Source organism: Vipera berus (genome assembly GCF_964194415.1).
Source record: "Vipera berus genome assembly, chromosome: 3".
NCBI classification, from domain to species: Eukaryota; Metazoa; Chordata; class Lepidosauria; order Squamata; family Viperidae; genus Vipera; species Vipera berus.
In genome coordinates, this window is record NC_138204.1 from 84,530,317 (window position 1) to 84,556,812 (window position 26,496).

Below are 26,496 nucleotides of genomic sequence, written 5' to 3' on the forward strand. Positions count from 1 at the left end.
TGAGAAGCAAAATGTCTTCAAGGAAAAACGAAGTCCAGTTGCCTCTTGAAAAAAGCACCTTTGGGACAACCATGACCTGGATGAATGAGAATCTCCATAGACCAGGGGTAGGCAACCTTGGCTCTTTTATGACTCGTGGACTTCAAGTTTGGTTGTTTGCTTGCAGACGTTTCCTTATCCAAACTAGAGAACATCACCAGCGCTGGCAAGAAAACAACCAAGCTCAGCACCAAGGACTCCACATTACCAAGTCTGGAAAAAGAAGGTGGAAAACATTGTGAGAAGTGTGGCAAAACATTTGTGTTGGGCAGAAGAGCCCACTTTGTAGCTCTTCCCAAAATGTAACCAGCAGCTCTAGGAGAGGGAAGCCACCCATCTACTCATTCACAAGCCTTTCTAGAATGACACTTATCAGATTTGTTTTGCCTTTTACTAAAATGAAAAGGAACAGAAACTCTCCATTGAATAGAATGTGGGCCACAGCTGGTTAAAATAAACTGACAGGAAGCTGGCTTGTAACAAAACAAGCATATCATCTTTGTTCTCAAGACTGCCTCTGGGCCCCTTGTAGACTTGATTGGGTAGCATCTTTAACAGTACAAACAGAGGGTGGCTATGGGCCACTGCATTGTTTGGAAGCATGCGCACCTTTCTAGCAAAGAGGGAAAAAGTGACCAGGAATGGTAGAGGATATTCTGTAGGGTTAGAGAGTTTGGTGGGCAGCAGTTACAATACTTTTGTCTTCGGAATGGCAGCCATTTTCTGACCGTTGCCTCCAAATTCACTATCCTGATATGGATATGTACACCAAGTTACAGTTATTTTTGCCTTTCCCCTCTGGTGATTTTAGTGTTTTTGTTTGTTTGCTTAGATCTGATCTGCTTCTGCAAATGAACCCTCCCATCAAGCCATTGGGACATTATATTGCATATTAAAATTGTCACTACTTGAACATGTTACATCCTGCTCTTCCACCACCATTTACAGTCAAAGATAGGTAAACTACAAATGGCCTTTAAACACACTTTTTGGGACTGATAAAGGAGAATATTTGTAGCTCAGGGTTAAAATGAGGGGTCTTTGGTGCTCTCTGAGCTTGACAGGGCAAGCCACTAGAACAAGGGTCTTCAAACCTGGCCCTTTTATGACTTGTGGACTTCAGTTCCCAGAGTTCCTCAGCCAGGCATGCTGGTTGAGGAATTCTGGGAGTTGAAGTCCACAAGTCATAAAAGGGCCAAGTTTGAAGACCCCTGCACTAGAATATAAACGGAGCACCGATGTCGTTACCTAGTTTGGGTAATGAAATGCCTGCATAAAAACCACTAAGCTCAGAGACCATCAAGGATTCCACAGTTTTGGGGGGGTGTCTCAAATCCCACTCTAACCACAAAGGCTTTGAGTCAAGACATGCCCCCAAACCGTAGTGTTATCCCAAATCAGTCGGAAAAGAAAACGAATCACACTTAAATAACAAGAAATGATATGATGTATATGATGCTGCCTTCGCCTTCCCACCAACAAGGTAGAACGTAGCTCCTGGCCATCTACACAGTGCCTACCCTTAGTTTTCAATGTATGGGTCTGTCTGTCGGTCTGTGTTTCAGTGTGTCAGAGAGTGGGGGAACTAAAACACAAGTTTGTGTACACAACGCAATCAGGTCTAGTTTATCAAAGCTTAGGCCAGAATGAATCTGTTGACCTTAAGGAGGCATAGGAGTCTTTATATCAGTATATAGAATGATAAAGCATTTATTGGTCTTGGTTATCAGCAGGGCCCAAGGAACTGGCTGCTCCTGTTTTGCTCTGACTCATCAAAAGCTGTTTTTTTTTAATAACAGGCAGATGCTGAGCCTGTGGAGAGTTCACCCGTCATGCAAAGAAGACGATAACAGCTTCCTAATCAAGATTTGCCACTGAGCAGGATTTGCTAGCAAGGCTTCGGGTCAATAAACCTTGCCTATCATCACGGAAAAATAAATAAATAAAGGAAAGGATGAATAAATAAATAAACCAAAAGAAGAGAAATCTAGAATAGGCAGAGGGGATATGTCAGTTATCTGCTAATTTATTTATTTTTTTCATTGGCTTTGAATGGCATTTTGATTAATGTTGTTTTCGGTTTTGAACTCAGGGCTGCTCTGCTGCTGAGTTTGTAGGGTGCTTTCATTTTGTATTTTGCTCGACCTTTTTTATATATATATGCTTTTCGTTGAATTTGTAGCTTTTATTGTAAGCCATTCAGAGGGCTTCAGCTATTGGGCAGTTTAATTTTTTTTTAATAAGTTAAATAACATGGAATTGTATTGTAGAGCAGGGGTCCCCAATCCCCGGGCTACCGTCTGCTATTAGGCTACTCCAGGTTTGGAACCAGGCCGTGCGAGTGGTATGTGCATGCCCAGCTCCACTTGTGCAAGTGGCGGGCACTCACACTGGCACATGTAGCTCCACTCAGAGCAGTGGGTGCTTGCACTGGAGTGCATAGCTCCATTCATGTGAGTGGTGGGCACTCATGCTGGCGCACATAGTTCCAGTTGCACAAGCAGTGGGCCCTTGCACTGGCGCATGTAGCTTCATTCGCATAATTGGCAGGTGCTTGCGCTGACACACAAGCGGTGACATGCAAGCGGTGGGTGCTTGTGCTTGGTCATGAACCTCCATTAGCACCTGCCACTCACACAAATGGAGTGGTGCACGTGCGCGTGCCTGCCACTCGCACGGACCCATCGCTTCTCCCCCACCCTGCGCTTGACCGCCAAGCCGCAAACGTTGGGGACTGCTGTTGTAGAGTTTTTCTTTCCTATACAAAAAGAGCATTTATGGGCTCCTCAGTGGCTTGTCTGAGCCACGATTCAAAGTTTGCAGGATTCATGCCAGCAGCTGTGCAATCCCTTAAACGTTAAAGTTAGGGTACGCCTTGATTAGCAACTGCCCCATTTAGCAACCATGTGCAGTTATACCGGTGATGGAAACAATAACATTACGACTGGTCCTCACCTTTACAACCTTTAAAGGTCTGTAAAGTAAAATAAAGTTGATGTAAAGATTGCAAAATCGCAATGTTTCATATAGTGACAACTTCGCTTAACAACCAAGTTTGCTTATCCCAATTGTAGCCCTACAAAGGACTACCTGCAATAATTTGGGCCAAAACAAACCCACCATTTTGTGACCTTCCAAATGAGCCCACTGGCTCCAAACGGGTATTTAGCCCTGCTTTCAGATCTAAGGTGTTTTTCTCTTTCTAGTTAGATATAAAGCAATAGCTCCCAATCTTTCAGGACCAGATTATAAATAAAACTGAACATTTGCATCCCTGGCGGTTGGACACTGTATTGTCCACAACTGGTTGGCAAGTTTCAGGATATGATCACCAGTTAAGTTACAATGTGCATTCAGCACTGCAGAGTAGGTTATTTAGCTGGTCCAGCATTACCAATGGGCAGAATAAAAAATGGATCTTAATTGTCAGATACTGTGCAAGGACCAGTTGTAAGGTGTGGGAGACAGAGCTGTGTACTAGATGTGCCAGTGGTGTGGTATCTCTTTGCTAGTGTTAAATAAGAGGTAGCTGCAAGATCAGCTTGAAAAGTGAAAAGTGTCCTGCTCTTTGGGCAGTGAAAAGCACTGGGCCAAGCTTGCAGCAAATCGTATTCTTCAAGAATATACTGATAGTTCTCATTTAGCAACCAGAATTGGGATCAGCACCTCAGTCACTAAGCGAAACCACAACTGTGCCTACCAATCTTACTTCAGCTCCAACTTGCAAAGGTTGGCCACAAAGTTATTTTTCCCTTAATCATCGTCGTAACTGCAAATGCCACTAGAGAAGGCAGTCGCTAAACAAGGATTATCTTGTTTATAAGAAAGTTTTGAGGAGGTTATCGGGAAGAGACAGTACCATAAGAGAAGTGTTAAGTGGAGTTAGCTTAGAAAAAAAAATTACAAGAAATCTAGGAAGCTGCCTACAAAAAAAAAGACTTAATTATGAGGTGTGAGTCTGAGGCAGGAAAATATGACCTGACAGAGGAAGAAGCAGAAATAGACAAAAAAAAACCAGAAGGCCTAAAAATCTAAAGGGAAAAATAGGAAGTGAGGTGAGGTTGACTGAAAATGATTTTGCATTGAATGGAAAGTGGCTGCTAAAGTGGAATTGCTCCAGGAAAATCACATACTAAGGTTCAAAAAAGAGGTATCAGCTATAATCAATTCTCTATGGCATTAGAGTGCTGAGTAGATTCTTTAACATTGGGCTGATTGTTTCATTCAGTTACCATGATAATACCACGCCTCTATGAAATTCTTCTCCAGTTCAGGCATAATCTTCGTGCAGAAGAGCAAAAAAAAGTGTGAAAGCCCCAAATATGCCACGCTAGAGATTCTCAGATGATCAAACGAGGTTTTGTTCAACAAACCTTTTAACATCAAATAAGCAAAGCACAACATATACAGAATGAAGGTGGAAATAAATCAAATTTACCACATTTCCCGTTTTACTGCTTTTTAAAAGTTTCTTCAACCTTGATTTTATACAGTTCACCAATGAAGGTTCTAAGCATAGTTCTCTCTCTCTCTCTTTTTTTTATAACCACAAATACATCCTCTTGAGCAAAAAACCAAAACACAATCTCAAAACAAAAGGGGGTTGCATGATAACGAAAACTTGAGCACAGAAGAAAACAGTATTTGCTGTGCAAGGTGGGCATAAGGAAGGGGCACAAAGTTTGCCAAAAGTTAATCCGGATCAGCTTGGGCTTTGGACAAGAAATCTTTTTATCTAAGTCAGCACTGCAGTTCATCAGAAGAGCACAAAGTTCACATATGGAACACTTTTTGTTCAGCCCTGGCATCTCCAGAGAGTTTTGAGAAAACCTAGTAACTGAACTTTTATTTAAATTTATTTAGAGTCCCTTAGATTGATAATGACTAAGCTGAACTTTCATTTTAACTGTGTGTCCCATCCAGTGCTTTTTTTGTAAAAGAAAAAGGTGCCGAAACTCACACATTATACAACCCGCCTTGCCTACCCTACAAGGTTCCATCCAAAAAAGGTGCCGGAACTCCGTTCTGAGCGTTCTATGAGAAAAAAAGCCCTGGTCCCATGAATAAAGTTGGTTGGGGTTTTTTTGGAACAGTGATCTGATGCTAATTGAATAGCTTCTTCCTGCAACAGATCTTTCGGCTCCCAAAAGGGAGGAAGAGAGGCTGCATTTTCTCTCCCTATATCACTTTGCGAAAAACTCAAATCAAAACAAAGCAAAATTATATGACACATTTGACACCCGTATTTCTTTTTAATCCCATTTTTATTAAAAATTTGCTGATGGTATTTTTCTCTGGCTCCTTTAACTCTTTAGCTTAAGAATCTACTATTTATTTGTTTACTCAGACTTTTCTCAGCAGAACTGAGCACACTGTTTGATACGGGGTCCTAGGATAATCTTCCAGGAGAAAGTGCAATCCCCATACATGTGTGATATGAGCCCCCTGTAGATCCCATGATATTCCAATTGGAAACTGTGGCTTTCAGTAGATCCTGGTACCAAAGATGATGACTCCTTGAATAGAGAAATTACATTTCTAAGTAGCAAATGTTATTTCAGAAATGTCAGCAGAACACCTTGTGCTTCACAGGACAGTCTATGCCTTCATTTCAGGGTATTCATGATCCGCTTCTCCTTGGTGTCTACATCTGTCTGTCTGTCTGTCTGTCTGTCTGTCTGTCTGTCTGTCTGTCTGTCTGTCTGTCTGTCTGTCTATCTATTTATCTATCTATCTATCTATCTATCTATCTATCTATCTATCTATCTATCTATCTATCATTTATCTCTATATCTCTATCCATCCATCCATTTCTATCTATCTAGCTGTCTGTCTCTGTCTGTCTGACTGTCTGTCTGTCTATCTGTATCCATCTTCTATCATCTATATGTATCTATGTATCTATCTATGTATCTATCTATGTATCTATCTTTATCTATGTCTATCTATCCATCTTCTATCTCCTATGTCTATCTCATCTTCTATCTTCTATCATCTATCTATAGCTATCTATATCCATCCATGTCTGTCTGTCTGTCTGTCTATCTATCTATCTATCTATCTATCTATCTATCTATCTATCTATCTATTTATCATTATCTATATATCTATCTATCTATCATCTATATCTATCATCTATCTATATATCTATTCATCTTCTATCATCTATATCTATCTTCCATCTATCATCTATCTATATCTATCTATCTATCTATCTATCTATCTATCTATCTATCTATCTATCTATCTATCATCTATCTATCTATCTATATCCATCCATATCTATCTATCTATCTATCTATCTATCTATCTATCTATCTATCTATCTATCTATCTATCTATCTATCTATCTATCTACATCCATCTTATGTCATCTGTATCTATGTATCTATATCTATTTATCTATCATCTTCTATCTTCTATGTATCATCTATCTATAGCTATATCTATCCATCCATATCTATCCATCTTCTATCATCTATATCTATCTATGTATTTATGTATCTATGTATCTCTATCTATTCTATCTATAAGTTTATATGCTACGTTTCTTATTCTGCTTAGTGATTCTGGAAGATTTACAATTAAAATCATAAACATAAACATATTAAAAACATTTGATATTGTTACAACTGAACAAAGAAGTTCAAATACAGATTTGCCAGCATACCAACATTAGGTTTTGGCAGTGCCATGGAAGATTTTCACTATGGCAAGCCTAGACGTTCAGGGAAATGGGAGCAATTTGCTTTCTTTTACTTTTGTTAAGAGGAAAGTAGGACGGTTTGGGCATGAACTTGAGGGATGGGATGAGGCCTTTAGTCATTGGCCAACAGGTGAGTATTGATTGGCTGAATAGTTTTTAGAACTTCACTATTGCTCAGAAACTCAGTCAATTATGTAGCAACTACACACCTATAAGCCTGCCTGTGCTCATAGCATTCTGAATAAATCTGAAAAGAGTTATAACAGGCTGGATCAATTTTAAAGTGGATTCAGAAGAATTGAGAAATAGAAAGATGTTTGTCAAAGAACCCAAACCTGCTGCACTTATCTTTTTCTCAAAAAGATGGCAACTTCCTCATCAATAGAAGTCTGACTGTCAAAGCTCCATGATTCAACCATCCTTGAAAATATATTTTGAACCTTCAGTGAAAACTGTGCTGACAATATGCGAATATCTTTGGAAACCTTCAACTGGAAACCCTCTGAAATTTGTGAATATTTTTTTCAGGTGCTTGTTGTTTTTTTAATTGAAAGAGTGACCACAATGATCATGTGACAAAGATGAAGAGAAGAAGTATTGGACTACACTGTTCAACACTTTTTTTGCAACAATATTGGAAGCAAGGAGGTGCCCCAGAAGGGGCATAGCCACAGGAAATGCGACTATTTGCACAGCTTTTTATAGAACCCAAACCAGCCTCACTCCTGCAAAGAAGATGAATCCAAAACACAAACGGGTTTTTGAAATGTTCACCTGGTTCCAAACTTTTTCATTCAAAGCAGTGCTAGTAATTATTATTGATTTTCTACCTGTGTTCATTAAGTTCAGTGTGCAAATAGCAGAGGGGGAGATAGAGGATTTCTACTAGGAAGAATAGCACTGTGGAACAATTTTTTGTTGGCTATTTTCTCTCTCAGCCCAATTCACCTCATGAGATTGTTGTTATGAGGAGATTGATTGAATGGTTGATTGATGAGATTGATTGATTGATTGATACCGAACATCAAGGTGCAGGGAATTACATTCATGTTGTATTCAGTGAGAATGAATTTGCAGTAGTATCAGTTAAACTTTCTGCGCAGGGATGCATGTAAACACAACTGTTTTAAGTTAGTTACAACTGGGAGACATGTTTGGGTGATCTAGTGCTGACTATATTGCATATGAGAGCCTATCGGTTGTACAACAGGCCAATCAGGGCTCTATACAAGTAGTTAATGTATGACAACAATTGAGCCTAAAATTTCTGTTACTAAGCAAGACAGTTGTTAAGTGAGTTTTGTCCCACTTCATGACCTTTCTTGCCACAATTGTTAAGTGAATCACTCTAATTGTTAAGTTACTAACACAGTTGTTAAGTGAATCTGGCTTCCCTATTGACTTTGCTTGAGAGAAGATCACCAACAGTGATCACATGACCCCAGGACTCTGCAACCATCATACATGTAAGTCAGTTACCAAGCATTTGAATTTTTATCATATGACCACAGTGATGCTGCAATGGTTGTAAAAGTGAAAAACGGTCATACCGTATGTCGCTTTTTTCAGTTCTGTTGTAACTTTGAGCAGTCACTAAACGTACTGTTGTAAGTCGAGGACTACCTGTACAAGGAAGCCACATTTTAATCTTTTTATCATTTCATGCCTGACAGAACATAGAGACCCAGTTCCAAGCTAATTTCTCTCACAATCATACTCATTTTCCCTCAGTACTTACTATCATTCCCCAATTGTTTCTGGATACCACATGCTGAGTAGCAACAGCAAAATGGGGCTTTTGTCCTTATGTTTTACTTGTCATCTTCTTGTGGGCCTCTGACTGGCCAGAGGGTAGAAACACAGTTGTGGACAAATTACATCTTGGGTCTAACCTAACAGGATTCCCTTTATGTTTTAAGAGTCTTTGGGGATTTTCTAATGCTGTTCATATGTGGCAGCAGAAATGAGGCAGGTGTTTCAGGAAGCAGATGATGGAGTCGACATCACATGTCGGAAAATGGGTCTGTGTGCATCTTGTGGCTTGTCTTCTGCCATTGGATCCAGTGGTAGATGCTGTTTTATTGCCACTGCAATAAGTTGTCAACTCCCACAACTCCAGTTGGCTTGTGTAAAGAGAAATGGGAAGGGGACCACATAGTTTGTTCCACCTCATGTGGCAAATGGCACCATTTCAGCCTTGAACTGAGAGACCCAGCAGAATTCAGAGTCATCCCCTGAGGTCTCTTAGGAAGCATGTTTCCATCCTTGAGCATGGTTGATTGAGCAGAAGAGAAAGCAGGACACCAGGAGGCAACAAATGAGATATTTTTCAGTTAAAGAGGATACTTGCATAATATTCAGGAAGCTGATGAAGAAATATTAGTATCTTTGAAATGTTAATGTGAAGTGCCTTTAATTTTATTCCAGAAAACAAACTGTCTGTAGGTAGCTGGATGCAGACCGTATTTTTATTTTATTTATTTATATGTCATCTTTGTTATTTTTTTAAATAATAACTCAAGGCAATGAACATTTCCAATGCATCTTCCTCTTCCTATTTTTCCCACAGCAAAAACCCCATGAGCTGAGAGAGATTGACTAGCCCAAGATCACTCAGCTGGCTTTCAAGGCTAAAACAGGATTAGAACTCACGAGTCTCCTCGTTTCTAACAACCACCAGATCAAACATAACTTGACATTAGATGTAAGATATAACTCAGAACTATGTGTGTCATTCATAGTTAAAGGTCTGTGAAATGCTATATAGGGGAGTGAGGCACACTGTCTTTGAAAGGGATACTAAAATAGCTCTTCTTATGAGAACTATATTGGCCTGCAGCAAACTATGGAAACATCTACTTTATTGCTGCCATTACTATTATTATTACCTCTCCATCCATTCATCTATCTGACCACTCTTTCATCTGTCTGTCTGTCCATTCATTTGTTTGCCCATCTCTCCATTTGCCTGTTGGTCTGTCCCTTTGTCTGTCCTTCTGTCCATTCATCTATCTGTCCATCCATACATCTGTCAGTGTGTCTGCCCATCCAGCCATTTGTCTGTCTGTCATTAGTCTGTCTGTCCATCCATTTGTCCATCCCTCTATCTGTCTGTCCATCCACCCATCTGTATGTTTTGCCATTAGTCTGTCCAACTATCTTTCCATCTATCAGTCCATCCCTCAATCTGTCCGACCGTCCGTCCATCATTTCACATATTGCATAACATGTCACATCTTCTGGGAATTCAGTTGAGAATCCCAAGAAGGAAGACTCTTTTAGATGATCTGTAAAGATGCTGAAGCTAGCTTTTCTTGAAACATGATTTTTTTAATACTATGATCTTGCTAGACAGATCCTCATGTTGAGGAGCCATTTCCACCCTTTCACTTGTCTAAACCAACAGGTCTAGTTCTAGTAAGACAGATTTTGATAAAGACAAGACATTTTCCAGGAGAAGAGAATAAATATGAGATTTTCTCTTTGCAAATCAAATGCTCTCTTGATCTTCTTTAAACCCAAAATCTGCTCCAGGTGAAATTAGAGAGTTGGACCATTTCATTCAGAAATGTCTACACAATTATAATTGTACTAAACAGTCTTACAGCATGACTTACAAACTACAGCTCCCTTCAAACATCATGCTAGGCCTAAATCATGGCTAAGCACAATCTATGACTTAGCCCTTGACTTACAGCATTCTCCATGGGTTCAATCAGAGTTCTCCCCAGCCCTATGAGGAAGAACCACACTCATCTTCTGCATGCTAAATATCTTGTCTGCTACCTAGGAACTAGAGATAGGTAGGAACAGTCCAGTTGCTACAGAGTTCATCTAATACAGGGGTCCTCAACCTTGGCAACTTTAAGACTTGTGGACTTCAACTCCCAGAATTCTGGGAGTTGAAGTCCACAAGTCTTAAAATTGCCAAGGTTGAGGACCCCTGAAAAATAGCTTCTGGTCTAAAATTGGAGTGGCCAACAAATGAAGACTTAACCTCCCTACCAGCTTCTTCTGCAGCCAAGGCTAGGAAAATGAACACATGGGAACCAGCATTTTTTCATAGCGTTCACTTTTTAAAAAAAATTCTTAGTAAATCAACCTGCTGATTCCTAAGCAAAGACTGTCCTCAGAATACCTCTTCGAAATCAAAAGTATTTCTTTTAACACGCTGGCTTAGTCTGGGTTAAAATTAAAATTGTCACTGTTGGGTAGAATTCCTGTGATAAAAATGAATCTTTTGCCTAGAATGAGTTTGTTTGTTTGTTTGTTTTTTCAGACACATCTTGCTTTGACAACCGATGTAACAATCAAGCAATGGTAAAAAGATATATCTAAATTTGTATGGCAAGAGGAAAAAAAAGATCACAAGTTAAATACAAAGTGTTACCAGAGGCAAAGGAAAGAGAAAGATTGGGTTTACCAAATTTGTATTTGCAGCTTGCTTTTGCATCTGGATGAAAGAATGAGGTTGTTGAGAAAGAAAAAAAAAACATCTTAGAGCTAGAAGAGCTAGAAGTGCACAATCTGAGGTTTGACTGGTATAGATATTTATGATATAATAAAGTTAAAGTTACTGTGGATATTAAAAACCTCTTTATCACATGTGCCATATTGAGAATATGGAATAAATAGAAGCCAGGCTGTGCCTAAAAACACTGCTATAGATCTCAGCACAAGATTTCATTTTTACAGAAATGAAAGAACAAGCAAAGACCAGTGATTAACCTACTGGGAATTACTGGAGAATCACTAAGGGGAATATTAAATTAAATCAAAAGAACAACTAATGGCAGAAGGATAAGAGTAACTTTGTCAGGCTAAGCCCAAGAGTGACATGGAGCAATTCAGCCAGAAGCTTGTCAGACTAAACCCTTGCTACACTCAGTTTTTAGTCCATACCACGGGTAGGCAACCTTGGCTCTTTTATGACTCGTGGACTTCAACTCCCAGAATTCCTGAGCCAGCTGTGCCAAGGTTGCCTACCCCTTGTCTATACCTAATGGATGTACCTTGGGGGATTCTAGGGAGTACTTATCCTCACTCTCCTCTTCTGCAACCTATCCATTTATGGATTTTGCTGTCTCTCATCGCCTCACCCCTTCTGGAATTTGCTGCCTGCTTCCTGGGGAACTTCTATTTCACTGTAGTCCTTCACGTCAGCTGCTCCTCAGTGGGCATCATCTATCACAAAGCTCAAGATCCAGTGCCTTCATTAAAGCTTGCTTCTAGGAACATGAGCATAATCTCAGATTGTAGGGCATTGCCAACCTCAAAAGATCCTTCTACCAATATGAAAAGCTAAGTGCTGCTCCACAAGTAGACTCTTTTGAGTTAAGCTCAACTGCTAGAAACTTAGCAATATCTAATTGTTGGCCAAAATGAAGATGTTGCTTTCTCTTAGGATTCTCTCCACCCTTGGATTTCCTGGCAATCATCCAGTCAAGTCTTCTTAGCTTTCAGAATCTCTGATGTGTTGCAGCCCTGGCTTCTGGGTTCATCCTTTGGCTATTCCAAGAATTCTACCAGCTTCATTTGGGATAATGTCTTTAATCCAATAAGCGACCCTAAGATCACCAATAGCTAAGAATCCCTAAAATAAAATGGAGATGGGGAATCTGTATCCTTCCCATAATATTAAATTACAACTCCTGGAAACTCCAGCCAGTGTCATCAATGGACATGAAAGCCAGGAACTTGAGTACAGGTTAGTTTAATCTTTTTTAAATTGGTTTTAACTTTTGTATTGCTGGTTTTTTAACTCCCTGTAAACCGCCCTGAGTCCTCAGGGAAAGGGCGGTATATAAATGTAATAAAATAAAATAAATAAATAAATTTGAAAGACACAATGTTATCAATCCCTGCTCTAAAAGATTAGCAATCAAGAATGCTGCTACTAGGGAACTGGAATATTCAGAATGGAGTGGGAAGGGACCTTGGAGGTCTTCTAGTCCAACTCCCTGCTCAAGCAGGAGATCCTATATCATTTCAGATAGGTGACTGTCCAGTCTCTTCTTAAAAACCTCCAGTGATGAAGCACCCACAACTTCTGAAGGAAAGCTGTTCCACTGGTTAATTGTGTTCACTGTTAGGAAGTTTCTCCTTAGTTCTAGGTTGTTTCTCTCCTTGATTAGTTTCCATCCATTGTTTCTTGTCTTGCTTTCCAGTGCTTTGGAAAATAAGTTGATGCCCTCTTCTTTGTGGCAGCCCCTCAAATACTGGAATACTGTTATCATGTCACCCCCTAGTTCTTCTTTTCTCTAGACTAGCCAAAACCCAAGTCCTGCAATTGTTCTTCATATGTTTTAGTCTCCAGGCCTTTAATCGTCTTAGTTGCTTTAATCATCTTAGTTGAATATCACAGCAGTATCTGCTCTTTTTTTAATTCCAGAAGCACATATTTCAGGGGAAGTTAAGAACTTCCACTCACAAGAAGAAAACATTGAGCCATATTCATCTATGGTGCAACATTTCTGATTTCGGAAGAGTTACAGCAGCAACTGGCACTTGGCTCATCAAACTGCAAGGAATCTTTCCATGGAAGAATACCACACACCACATATATGAAGAAAGCAAAAAAAAGAGGCCCTTTTAATTTAAAAAGATGCGAACGACACCATACAACTTCTTTGAGTGAGTACTTTGGCTATATTTAGATATGTCACGAGTAGATTCTGGATGGAATATTCCAGGTACAAAGAACATATTGAGAAAGATGATCAGATGATTTTTTAAAAAAAAGAATATAATAGCTTCAGGTGGACCTACAAGGATAACATTGATTCAGTGCAGCCCACCCATTTTTAAATTTATGATTCCAAATTATCAGCATCCAAGGCCATCCTCCAGTGATGGAGCGCCCATGATTAGTGAAGGCAAGCTGTTCTACTGGTTAATTGTGCTCACTGTTAGGAAGTTTCTCCTTAATTCCAGGTTGCTTCTCTCCTTAATTAGTTTCCATTCATTATTTCTTGTCCTGCCCTCTGGTGCTTTGGAAGATAAATTGACCCCCTCCTCTTTGTGTCAGCCCCTCAAATACTGGAATACTGCTATCATGTCACCCCTAGTCCTTCTTTTCTCTAGACTGGCCATACCCAAATCCTGCAACTGTTCTTCATATGTTTTTTTGTCTCCAGGCCCTTTAATCATCTTAGTTGCTCTTCTTTGCACTTTTTCTAAAATCTCAACATCTTTTTTTGTAATGTGGTGACCAAAACTAGATGCAGTATTCCAGGTGTGGTCTTAGTAAGGCTTTATGAAGTGGTACTAATACTTCACGTGATTTTCCTCAGGGGTGAAGTTTCAATGTAAGTGTGCATGTGATTGAAGGGCCTGGCATATGAATAAACCAAATTAGCATTTGTAAGAATAGAGGGTGTGTGTGTGGGGGGGAGAGTTAAGAGATACACTATCTGCCATTTTTACCTGACTTTGAAAATGATGAGTTTCTGTATGTCATTTTTTTCAATACACTGCTTGCTTCAGCAATGTTTACTTAAATGTTTCAAACAATATTTATTGCAGGCCACCAAGAGTCACCTTGTAGGGGAAATGGGCAGCATAAAAAATGCAATAAATAAATAAATAATATATCAAGGAGTGTCACCTTGATGAGAAACTAAATCTTTGCTAGACTATTTTTATCATGTAGTTTTATCTGGCATGGAACTCTGTTCCCTTACAAAGAAGGGACAGAAGGAAACAAGGTTGGAATCTCATTAGAAAGACCATCTTCCAAGGGAGCTATTAATGCATCTCAATCGATCAAAAAACAAGGAATTTAACCAACTTTATTCCTGCTGGTTTTAAGGAAGCACAGTTGGATTGAGGGGTTGAGCACATTAAAAAAAAACTGTAATTCTCCAGCATACCTCTCCCGAAAATTAGTTGGTAAGGGCACATTGCCTTTACAAGCACAGGGAGAAAAAAAAATTCAAAACAATCCAACGAATAAGTCAGTGTAAATCCTTGCTTTACCACGATCTTCTGTGTCATGTTTTACAGTTGGATTCGTTCTTATCTGCAAGGAAAATAAGAAAATCAAAAGCAACAGAATGGCGCAGAAACTGGAAGGAGAAACGACTGACAAGATTGTCCGTTACTGATAAACCAGTTGAAGTGGTTTTTACTCAAAGAGAATGTAGCAATCAATCTGCCTTGCAATGGGCAAAACACAGCTTTCTTTCTTTCAGGTTAAGAGTGTGCAAATATTGGTGTTACAAAAGAGCTGCTTTCTCCAACCGCATACCTGACGGAACCCCTATAACTGAGTGTGCTGATTAGAGTTGATAGTTGTAATCCAGCACTTTGGGATAGCAGATGTGTATCAGATGCTTTCATATTAATAGTTCTTTGTTTATGCATATTTATTAATACTAAGGATATATTTGTTAATTTAAGCATACATTTCTTTGTTAATATTTGTTAATTTACATTAATATTAATTCATATTAAACAAAAAAACAAATAAAATAAAATAAATATGTACCAGTTGCTTTAATATTAACACTTGCTCGTTAATCTACATCAATATTTTATATTAACACTTATTCAACAATCTTACATTCTGAAAAGGATCTATATAAAAAGGTACACAGGAAGGACGATCACTAGGGATAGCTTCTTCTTTCCTTTTTCACAATAGTGCAAAGAGAGTCAAGTGGCTTGTTTTACATTTATAAATCCCATTTCTGCCCAAAGGAATACGCAAATTAAAAAAAGAAATAATCAGTAGCACAATAAAATCATATTACTGTACTTTGTTTTTGCAGCATGAAAAAGATGGTATACAATGCACTTTTATTTGAGGTGCCAGTGATCTGAGAGGAATGATTAACACTAACCATTGGGTTGATGGCTAATGGTTAATGTGCTGGACTAGGAGTAAGTAAACCCAAGTTTGATTCCTCCCTTAGGCATGCAAGCCAACTCGGTAACTTTGGCTCAGTCCCTTCGCTGAACCTTAAGAAGGCCATGGGAAGCCACTTCTGGATACATTGGCAAGGAAATTGCAAAGAGCATTTTATCTAGTCATTAGAAGTCAAGTCTGACTTGAAGGCATAGAAATAAACAAAATATTAGTCTAGGAAAATTTAAAGGGATAAATATCTGCTGTTCAGGGGAGCTTGTATTGGAGCTGACCTCATAAAAATTGTCCTGGTCAAAACCAAGTTCTTCAGTCTGGTGCTCCCTCTTGGCCATATGGGATGTTGCTGATAGTAGCTAAATACATTGGACATACTGCAGGTTTAATGGCATGGAGAGTTCACAAACACTCCTTAGCCTCAAGGAACAAAGGGTTAACCCAATCTAAAAATCTTGTGTTAGAATAGCTGAAGCTCATGAAGCATTCCTGGGATATTGAAGATACTATAGCAAGAAGTTATATTTGTGCAATTAATACCAAGTACTTGTTGGAGAGAGCCAATTTGGTGTAGTGGTGAAAGCCTCAGGGGAGAAATCAGGAGACCACGAGTTCTGGTCCTGCCTTAGGTGCACAATGCCAGTGGGCTGACTTTGGGCCAGTTACTCTCCCTTAGCCCTAGGAGGCAGGCAATGATCAAACACTTTCTTGCCAAGCAAACTGTAGGGATTAGGAGTTGCCAGGAATCAAAAATTAACCCAAAGGTCGAAAAAAAAAGTATTGTTAACTTTTTGCTGGGCTTCCTTCAGATTTTGGTACCTTTAAGATTGTGATGCAGCTGCTATAATTAACAGAGAAAGAGCTCGCTCAACATGTACAAACTAATAAAATGGATGGATTTTAGCCTCAATGAAAGTCTGTGCTCCAGAAAAAACCTGTTATAGATTACTCACTGGTTACACAACAAAGTTACTAATTTTGATTTACAACATTTACTGACTTGGAACAAAATACACCACCTATGAAAGAAAAAAAATATCAATAGCATTCACCCATCCTTGTGAATGATAGTTTTCAAGCTATGGAGTTTCCTTCCTTGGAAGGCATGAGATACCTGGAAATGGTATAACAAATTCCCAGAAGGACAAGCTTCTAAAATAGAGGCCTTTTTCCTTGCCAGTCAAGATCTGTGGAGATAATATAATAATAATAATAATAATAATAATAATAATAATAATAATAATAATAATAAGAAGAAGAAGAAGAAGAAGAAGAAGAAGAAGAAGAAGAAGAAGAAGAAGAAGAAGAAGAAGAAGAAGAAGAAGAAGAAGAAGAAGAAGAAGAAGAAGAAGAAGAAGAAGAAGAAGAAGAAGAAGAAGAAGAAGAAGAAGAAGTTGGAAGGGACCTTGGAGGTCATCTAGTCCAACCCCATGCTCTGGCAGGAAACCCTATAGCATTTCAGGCAATTGGCTGTCCAGATCGAATACTAAAATAAATTAAACGTTAATTAATACTGGATTTGCAGAATGTTTTGCCCATAATGATAGACCTTAACTAAACTCAATTCTGGAGAAATATGGGAGCTGGGGGGGGAAAGTAAAAAAAGCCAGAATGGCAGGCATAATGGTGCAATTGAAGCATCACCCCTTTTAACAAACAAATCACACAGGTGAAAAGAAATGTGGCTTCTATTGTGCAGCAAACCAGCCATCCTAACTGGTTCAGATTTAAGGTAACCCAAAACCTTGTCTGTTGGTCTGCTCTTCTATTGGTATGGCTATATGATTTATTTAATAGCTGAGATGGATTCAGCTATCATCCAAAAAGAGCAGCTGATAGTCAGTATATCAGTTGCTGATAGTCGGGAGCTTTGCATGATCTCCTGAAGTAAGGCTATACTGAGGAGTTCCTAGAACATGCAAATAGTTGCTAATCCAGCACCATGAAGTAGTTTGGCAGAAGGGTGGATGGATAGATAGATTAGATAGACAATATATAGATGATAGGTAAATGAGAGAGAAAGATGATAAATAGATTATGGCAGATAGGTAGGTAGGTAGGTAGGTAGGTAGATAGATAGATAGATAGATAGATAGATAGATAGATAGATAGATAGATAGATAGATAGATATGATGATGATAGATAGATATGATGAAGATAGATAGATATGATGATGAAGTAGATAGAGATAGATGATGATGATAGATAGATAGATAGATAGATAGATAGATAGATAGATAGATAGATAGATAGACAGAGATAGATAATTATGATAAAGATGGATAGATAGATAGATAGATAGATAGATAGATAGATAGATAGATAGATAGATAGATAGATAGATAGATAGATAGATAGATAGATAAAATGAGAGATGGCAGATAGAAGATTTGAGATTTTGCCGTTATGCTCATATCCATAAATGGTGCTTTGTCCATGCCAGCAATGCATTCATTCATCAATTCTAGCTCAAAACCAGCAGCTTCAGAACAACTGAGCATGAGATTGTCCCTACTGCGGAGCAGATTATTGAATGGAACAGATGGTAAAGTAAGTTCAGGAAGAAGGACAAAGTTCATGGAAAGTGAGAAGTGAAGCTTTAAGTGACCCTTAAGTGTTCAAGGAGCCAAACTTTGCCCAGGAAGTCCAAGATTATATTTATTGTTCAGGCACCTGGGCTCAAATCTAACTTTGATTGAAAGCTGCCAGACAGCTGATGGAGGTTCTTTCACCCTAGTCTGAATGCTTCGTAAAGCCTCTCCATAATTTCATGGGCAAATATTAACTTGTCAATCCAACTGACTGAAAATGTTTGGCTTGCGCCAGATGTGTCGCGTGGTACGTCTCTCAAACATTCACTAAAAGAGTGATTTGAGAAACAGAGTGCTGGGTGGATTTGTTTATTTTGCTTAACTATTGCTTATGTTCAACTCATGAGATGAGGAACTAATTTTGACAATAAAACACCCAATCCAAACAGAGAGCATTGCTTTAGATCAGGGCTATCCAACCTTGGCAACTTTTTGTGGACTTCCATGCCCCGAACACCCAAATTTTTGTGGACTTCAACACCCAGAATTCCCCAGCCAGCATGGCTGAGTCGGAAATTCTGGGAGCTGAAGTCCACAGGTCTCAAAGTAGCCACAGCTGAACACCCCTGCTTTAGAACATTCATTTAAAATTAAAAATTAATTAAAATTCCACAAATTCCTAAAATGAAACAATTCCCTCTGGTTCAAGATTTCCAGAATAAATCGGCACTATTATAATAGCATTGCAGAACAAGTCAATTCTATGAACAGTCAGAAATCTACAAATGTCACTCCTAGTTGTTTCTTTCAAAAGAGGTCATTACAAGCATATGGCATTTTTTTCTGATGTATAATGTGTTTATAGTATGTATAAGTGGAAAGTCACCACATTAATACCTTGACAAAATTCTAATTTAACTCTCTGATTCCCAAATTATGTTGTCTGAAGCTCTGCCAGCTGTAGCCAAAAAAAGAGGAAATTGATTGTATCTTCATAATGCCAAGCAGAACAAGGACAGATCCTTTTTACCCATTCTTTAATAAAAATTGGCATAAAATAGGGGGTCAGAATTTTGTTCCCACCCATCCCTGGGCAGCATTATAGATTTCGTGGAAAAAATACAGCATCCATCCATGCCCAAATGTTGTAAGTTTTTGGTAATCTCCGTAAGTTCTTGCAAGAGATTTTAGATTTTTTTTCACAAAACTTGCTTTGTTTTTTCTTTTTCTTTTTATTAAAGAGTTTTACAAAAACAAAATTTTACAATATATCCCCAAATCCCTCCCACCCCAAACCCACCCACTTCCCCCCCACACTTCCCAGAGCTAAATACAGGATTATAGTTACAATAATCATATTCTAAATAAAAATTATGCATAATATACAATTAACCAAATTCATAATGTGGTTTAACTCCCCTTTAACATAACTACAAACAAAGTACCAATAACAATATCCCACTAAAATCTACTCATAAGCTAAATGGAACTTTTTAGTCCCATATTTGTTCTGAATATAATTTATCCATCTCCTCCAAACTGAAATATATCTTTCCTGTGAATGATCTTTCAAATAAGCAGAAATCTTAGACATTTCTGCAAGATTCGAAACTTTATACACCCATTCTTCTATAGTGGGCAAACTATCCTTCTTCCAATATTGTCCCACCAGTAACCGTGCTGCTGTTATCAAGTTCAACATCAAATTGATTTCTGTAGTATCACAATCTACAACAATACCCAATAAAAACAATTGTGGAGAGAACTTTATCTTTCTCTTAAAAATCTTTTGAATGTTCCACCAAATTTTGATCCAAAAAGCTTTTATATTTCTACAAGTCCACCACATGTGAAAATAGGTAGCTTCTAAACTACCACATCTCCAACATTTAGACTGTAAATTAAGCTTCTTGGATGAGAAGCAAAACATCCTCAAGAAAAAACAAAGGAAGTCCAGTTGCCTCTTGAAAAAGCACCTTTGGGACAACCACGACTTGGATGGTTGTCCATGACATTTTTCACACAAGACATCTTGCATAATTTCAGCACTCTCATATTGGTGTTTTTTTAAAAATTAATTTTCAACTTTTCATTTGAATTTGAATTTGAACAATACTAGTGGAGTCGAGGGAAGAGAGAGCAGCAATCTAGGGCACAGTGATACCAAATCATAGCATAACCCAAGAGGAGAGATCCAAGCTAAAAATATCTTCAATTTGTTTTGGCAGCCCCGTATCTTTTATAGTCATGGATACCAATCTGAAAGACACGCGTGGGCAGGGGTCCTCCCTGCAGCTTTGGAGCTGTCTTTGAAGCCCCTTCCTCGCTTGCCATCAAAATTAAGAGCTGAGATTTCCCCCTAAAGTGTTACATTGTCAGAAATGACTGGAATAAAATTGGAAATAAATATTTTGGAATTTGTGTGTGAGCAGATCTCTCTTATATGTCTTATATGTCTCGACCTCCATTGCACAGAGGCATAATTCACATGCTAGGCACACAGAGAATGCGATAACACTGTTATGAGTCACTCATGTGCCTGTCTTCTGAAGGCCTTTATCCAGGTAACCACTATGCAACAGGCTGAATCTCGGCAGAGCAGGGCACCTGTGTGTTTCCTTTCAGCACATATTATAGATATAGATATAGATTTAGATTTATATACCGCCCTTTTCCCGAGGGACTCAGAGCGGTTTACAGGGCAAATTAAAACAGTACAATATATACAGGTTAAAATAAAATAAAATTGATCCCTCTGTAACCAACAACTTATCAAAACTCAGTTTGTCCAACTAATACTGGCCAATATTTAAAGCTTTTCTGCAAACGTATGCAGAATGCAGATATGCAGATATGATCTCGGCACCAGCTGCATGGAGGCAGCTTTTGGAATCATGGTTTCATCCTTCAGATGAACAGAACATCTGCATATTCACTAAAAAGCACTCTTCCTGAAACGTCAGTCAGCAATGGCCCCGTCAAAGATAGATCTTCACTTGGAGAGTGCCGGTCTTAGATTAATACCTTATATGTGTGATCCAGTTTCATGAGACCTGCAAGGAGAACAACTGAATCTGGTTCATCCCATTGCCAGGTTTACTACTGTTCTGAAAATGATCACGTGCTCTGCAAGCAGAACATTGCTGGTTCAGCCAGAAGAGGTGAATGACCTCTTATCTCTGACAGCTTGGAAATCCACTGCCAATCACAGTAGAAGTTTCTACAATCTGTGGTCTCTCAGCATTCATTTCTCAACAGACCAATAGCAAAGGAGTGCCCCCAAACATCTGGAAACTATCACGTTTTCTACACTTATGACTCTGATCAGACAATCATAGGGCACTAGGTAAGACAATTGCTGAGACAGGTAATCCTTGACTTATGACCACAAAATTTCTTTTGCTAAGCTAGATAGTTGTTAAGTGAGTTTTACCCCATTTTACCACCTTTCATGCCACAGTTGTTAAGTGAAGCTGGCTTCCCCCATTGACTTTGCTTGTCAGAAAGTCACAAAAGGGCATCACATGATCCCGGGACACTGCAGCCTTCATAAATATGAGTCAGTTGCCAAGCGTCTGAATTTTGACCACATGACCGTGGGGATGCTGCAACAGTCATAAGTGTGAAAAACTGTCACAAGTCACTTTTTTTTAGTGCCGTAGTAACTTCAAACAGTCACTGAACAAACTGTTGCAAGTCGAGGACTACCTATGTTGTTAGATTTAGTTAACATCATTTTTAGAGTGGAAACCTAGTTTCCAAAAGTTTGGAAAAGCTAACTTTAGAATAAACGTATGTTCTATAACAGTGATGGCGAACCTTTTAGAGATTGAGTGCCCAAACTGCAACCCAAAACCCACTTATGTGCCAGGGCCACATCAGCATTGTGGTGCCCTGGGGGGGAGGGGGAAGGGGCGTGGTCCACTGGGTAGGCGTGACTGCAGTGGGCATGGCCACCTCGATGTTGCTCATGGGGGGGACACCTGTGGGTGCTGGGCAGGGTTGGGGGAGATCCAGGGGGTCTCTGGTGGGTGGGGTGGTGGGTAGAAGGCTCATGCTGCGGGGTGAGGCAGGGGGCAGGGTGGGGGTGCCATTGCCGCAGGGCAAGGCAAAGCGAGGCAGGGCCAGGGCAGCTGCTGTCTGACACCATCAGCCTCTGCACACAGAGGCCAGTGACCACATGGGGGCCAACAGTGTCCATCAGCAGCCACAGCCTGCCAGCCCCTCACCTGGTGCACTCTGGGGCTCCGCAGTCTGCTGCCAATACCAGGCCAGCCCTCCAGCAGCAGGTGGAGTAGGGGAGGGGGGAGACACGTGATGCAGACAGCCGGACACGCCTACTCCGTCCCATCTGTATTTGCTTGTGGTTGGAGAGCAGGTCGCTGCTGGTCATCTTGGCCCCCTTGCAGATCTTACCCTTGGCCCGCGCATGGAGCCTGTTCCCCTCACGCACTCGACGCACCTTGGCCCTGCCTTGGGCCGCCATGGTGGCCTAATGGACCTGCACAAGTTGCTGGCGGCAGCAGCGTGCGTGCCCACAGAGAGGGCTCTGAGTGCCGCCTCTGGCACGTGTGCCATAGGTTTGCCACCACTGTTCTATAATGTATTGTCTCTGTCCAAGTCACTCTTTTGCATTTTTCAAATGATTAGACCAAATGAAGCATTCATACGGATGGTATGGAGAGGTTCATTATTTGGTAAATAAAAGCAGAGATGTGAGAGTTCTCTGATCAGATACGATCACCACAAAGCCAGCATTTCCCCCGGCTGGCTGCAAGATCTGCTTCAGTCAGAAGTTGCCTTTTCAGGACTGCAGGAAGCAGCTTCCCTTCCACCCACTGGTCAGATCACTAGCTGTGATATCCTTCAGAAACACCCAGCCCCAAATACTCCCAAACCCTCTTGCACAGTTTTCATAAAATAAATAACAAAATGCCATCCTGACATTTCAGACCAGAGAGTCTGGCCTCTACCTATCTAAAGGTAGGTATGGAAAAATGTTCTTTATTTCTCTCCCCAGAGAAAACTGAAACCGATCTCCTTGCTTTGATGCAGTGCAGAATAGGGCTATGCACATCTGGAAGGACATTAAAACTCAGCAAAGCAATAGGGCATTCCGTAACTCCATGCCCTCATCTAACAATCATCATATTTCTGCAGCCCAAATCTAGTAGACTCCTGGGGTAGAAATCCAGCAAAGGGATTATGGAGAAGAGGGGAAATAGAATATTTCTTTTTCATTTGCAATGCTCAGCGTGCATATGTTTTGCCCTGAATGGTCTGTTATTGTGTATGTTTCCTGCAAATTTTCCTCCTGCTGCTTCTTCCTTCATCCTCTTCTTTCTCATCTCATCTCATCTCATCTCATCTCATCTCATCTCATCTCATCTCTTCTACTTTACTTTTTTAACAAATATTCCATATTTAAGCCCCATTTTTTAAAATTTCACTGCCCTTTGGAATCCCTCGGAAGCCTTGTTAAACCTGAGGACAATATTCACAACAGCGTTTAGGCTGTTATTTAATGATGTTGTTTAATCATTTGATCTTCTCTTTATTTGGTCACAATTAGGTGGATATTTTTTTCACCTTTTCCTTGACCATGAGTCTTCCCTCCTTGTTTAATATGGAGAAAGAGGTGAGTTGGGTTGTTTTTTTTAAAGTCTCTTGTGTGATTTTTCCATCCTATGCAACTTCTTTCTGTTGTGAGCCAATTTGTGGTAGCAAAACAGTTTGGCTTCTTCATTGTCAGGTGCCTCTAGAAAGGGCCTGTATTAACAAACCATTTCCTAGAAGTTTAGCAATCTCTAGATTGATTTTGTGGCCAGTTAAGATAACGTGATTGCTTTGTTGTCCGTTTGCCACCTCTTCTTTGATTCCAGTCAAACGGTGATATGTTCTAACATGTATTTCCTTCACGGTTTCTTCCCCAATCTAGGTTGCATCACAGGGCTTCAGAGTGGATGGAAAGACACGGCCGTTTTGTCTTTCCGTTTGCTTCCCTTTTACCCCTTTTATTAAAGCCAGCACATTGGGTTCTTCACCACTAATTTCTTTCCTAGCTATGGTCCAATATCACAACTGAGTGCATTCAAAAATGCACCGGCAAATATCTCAATTGTGAATGGTAACCTTGCACGTTCATTCATTTTTTTGGGGGGACAGGTTTTTTTTTTGTCATTATGAATATCTGTTTCAAAAAAAAGAAAAGAAAGATTTGAGGGATCGTTTTGTGGAATGGATATTTGAAATAGCAAGGGGAAAGATAGGCAGAAAAACTGTATTATTCCGTTTGCAACAAAAATATATGCACAGGAAAAGTTGATATATGTAAAATAGCAGCTTATATTCAGGATAACTCCTGTCCCAGCTTATATTCAGGATAACAAGTCCTGAGAAAGGATGGTCCTAGGAATCCCAGTCAAGTTAGAAAATGTCCAGAGAGAGATAGCAAAAATTCCCATCTTGCACAGAACTAGAAGAATTGAACAATCTCCTGTTGATCACAGGAGGCATATCTCACTGTCCATCTTTTTTACCTGTTTTCCATGGTGACTGTTGCCTTTCTTTTCCTCTCCCAATTCAACTAAACGATTTGTCATGTGGAGCTGCCAATTCCTCAGATTTGCTCTTTGAGGATGCTAATTCACCACAAATCATTTTCTCAACACTTTCAGTATCATCCACAAGTCACTTAATCTTGTATGTTAAAAATCCTGCTTGCTTCTATATAAAGTGAAAGGACTAATGTAGGTCAAGTGTTATCATCTTGAGGTTCCTGGAATATGACTTCCTTGAAAGAACCCAAGTCAACTAATGACTAATCTGAGCTCTTGGTAGCAATTATCATACCTACTAAATTAGGTTTTTTTTTACACATTGCAATTCTAATCCAATCAAAGTTAATGTTCTCCATCCATTTTCCATCTTTCATCTCCATCTTCCATTTTGGCTAATTCACCAATTTGGTTTCAATGAATCTTGATCATGCCTATGGATAGTTGAATTGGAGTTTACATGCCCTATCAAATAATAGTTCAAGTTGCGCAAAATTTTCACAAACATGAATATTTTCAATGATTTAGGAAACATATTGTGCTATCAGTAATAGCATGTCAACAAACCAGATGGAAGAAAAGTCATTATCTAAGTAAGAAAAAGAATGTGGCTCATAGGCTGCAAATAAAATCAGAGTCCTCTGTATTCATCAAGGTATAAAATTAACATTTTCTAATGTGATCCATAGACACTGAACTGCGACTTCCAAAATCAAATTTCCAAAGTAATTGTGAATTCTGGGGCTGATCAATGATATACCGAGAACCGGGGTAGGCAACCTTGGCTCTTTTATGACTCATAGACTTCTGGGAGTTGAAGTCCATGAGTCATAAAAGAGCCAAGGTTGCCTACCCCTGACCTAGAAGATGCCGAATTACAGAAGGCTGAAATAAATCTTCAAAGAAATTTGATAAAATTATACTGTTTGCTTTTGTAATTAACAGATTGGTGGATTGTTTATTTTGGTAAGGGGAAAAAGTGGTTTGATACAACTCTGTAGTCTTTTGTATAATGAGGCGTGGGTCTTAATGGAATATATTTGCAGGAAAGATTTAAAGATTGGCCAGTATTAGTTGGACAAACCCAGTTTGGATAACCTGTTGGTTACAGATGGATAGAACAATTAATCAGTGGAACAACTTGCCTGCAGAAGTGGTGAATGCTCCAACACTGGAAGAGATTGGATAACCATTTATCTGAAATGGTATAAGGCTTCCTGCCTGAGCAGGGGGTTGGACTAGAAGACCTCCAAGCTCCCTTCCAACTCTGTTGTTCTGTTATGTGCTGAAAGGAAAGACATGTGCCCGCTCTGCTGAGATTCAGCCCCTTGACATTTCAGTGTGCTCAGCCTTGGCCACAGGCAAGCAGGCTGAGAAGTCACCTCCAGGCCCATTCCATTTCCAGGCAAAAGAGAGTTCAACAAGGGCACGCACTGAGGGGGTGGGGGTGGGGGGTCATGCTTCCCTTCTACCCAACTAATACCCAGCTCTTGATATCTTCCTGGAACTGCAAAAACAAGACTGTCAAAGCTGGGCACTGAGTGACTCATAAGTGGTATAGACATGCACTGCAAGGTTAAGAAGTGTCAAACCAGCGTGCTCTCACTTCTATTTAAAGAAAGAAAAAAAAAGAAGCAGAACAAAAGGTAGGGCTGTCCAGTTTTGGTTTTGTACATTGCAAAGTATCGTGCAATAGAAAGCTGTGCCTCCAAACTTTAGAGCCATTCAATATGACCCAACTAGCCTGCTGGCCTTTTCTCTGTAAACAAGAGACCAGATGACAGGTTGCATTATTTAGG

General features: G+C 39.6%; 1 protein-coding gene across 2 annotated transcripts in view; it reads left to right on the plus strand.

Moving 5' to 3' along the window:
* RPAP2 (RNA polymerase II associated protein 2) overlaps window positions 1-15,230 on the plus strand; it is a 73,644-nt gene extending 58,414 nt beyond the window's left edge. Inside the window, exons 13-16 of one of the 2 annotated variants that reach the window (XR_014025869.1) lie at window positions 9,315-9,449; window positions 11,025-11,162; window positions 13,137-13,378; window positions 14,750-15,230. The gene's annotated coding sequence lies outside the window, so the exon portion shown is untranslated. Of the gene's footprint in view, window positions 1-1,838; window positions 2,999-9,314; window positions 9,450-11,024; window positions 11,163-13,136; window positions 13,379-14,749 lie in introns of those variants that run through there. The other variant, XR_014025870.1, reaches the window with a different exon arrangement.
* Window positions 15,231-26,496: the final 11,266 nt, after the last annotated feature.